We start from the raw sequence: 1,389 nt of genomic DNA on the forward strand, positions 1-1,389 counted from the left end.
ATACCCTTGATATCCTCCCACGACTCATCTGGTCTTCACTCATTCGTGTTCAAGGCCTCAAACGTGTTCTTGAGATGGTTCTAAAATTCAGGTGGGATAGACTCAAATTTATATTTTGGTTCCCGTGAATTTGGTTTAATTTTCCTCAGCTTCAGCTTGAATTTGCATATGAGTAGTTGATAGTCTGTTCCACAATCAGCTCCGGGCCTAGATTTCACAGCTGATATTGCGCTTCTCCAGCGGTTCCTTACACAGATGTAATCAATCTGATTCCAGCGGTTCCTTACACAGATGTAATCAATCTGATTCCTATGCATATCAGTAGGTGAGATCCATGTGTATAACCTACGTTTATGTCTCTTAAAAAATGTGTTTGCAATGAAAAAGTTATGGATTGTGCAAAATTCAATCATTCTATCTCCATCTCTAATCTATCACTCACAGCATTGTACTTCAGGATAGCTCTTCAAATGTCTTTTTTTAAATATGAAAGTAAAACTATTTCTCATTGATATTTTATTTCCAACATAATAAATAATATGATTGACTAAAAAATGTCCAGTACCAATATTTCTCGATTTAGTAATGCTTAAGATATTGAGATTTAACACTGTGGAGTCACCTAATGTGTGTGAATGACTGAGGCTTTGTAAATTAAGGGATATTTGTGTGAACATCTCCTGCTATTAAAACAGTGCCACAGTAAAAAAAAAAAGATATTGAGATTTATGTTTTGTATAATATTTAACAATATGCAATTTTCTTAGGTTCATATTTTGTCTGAACAAGTTTGACTTTGATACTTACAACTGTTTCTTCCCATTTTGGACTCTATGAGGAAAATATTATTGTTATTGCTATTGACCCCATCAAGTTAAGTACTACTCATAGTACAAAGATGAACATCCAAAGATGTGCTATCACCTCTTCTATTTAGATTATTTTGAAAAAATAAAAAGAGAAGAAATACTCTCAGAATCATTCCATGAAACAAGCAAGAACCCTAATATCAAAACCACGCAAATACTTTGTTGCTGTTGCTGTTTTTGTTGCTGTTATGTGCCATTGAGTCACTTGTGATGCATGGCAACCCTATATACAAGAGCCCTAAATGCCATTCTATCCTGTGTCAACCTCACCATCACAGACACACTCATTTCCCACCACTCCACTCACAGAATCAATCCATATTATAGAGGGTCTTCCTCTCCTGCACCGTCCCTCCACTCTCCCAAACATTATGTCCCTCTCCAAGGACCAGTCCCTCCTTTCAACATGCCCAAAGTATTTCAGATGAAGCTTCAGAATCCTTGACTTCAAGGAGCATTCTGGCTTCACCCTCTCCAGGACAAACCTGTTTGTTCTCCTAGCAGTCCATGGTATATTCAA

This window comes from Elephantulus edwardii, unplaced genomic scaffold (genome assembly GCF_000299155.1).
Source record: "Elephantulus edwardii isolate Elephantulus edwardi_28Jun2011 unplaced genomic scaffold, EleEdw1.0 scaffold00059, whole genome shotgun sequence".
NCBI classification, from domain to species: domain Eukaryota; kingdom Metazoa; phylum Chordata; class Mammalia; order Macroscelidea; family Macroscelididae; genus Elephantulus; species Elephantulus edwardii.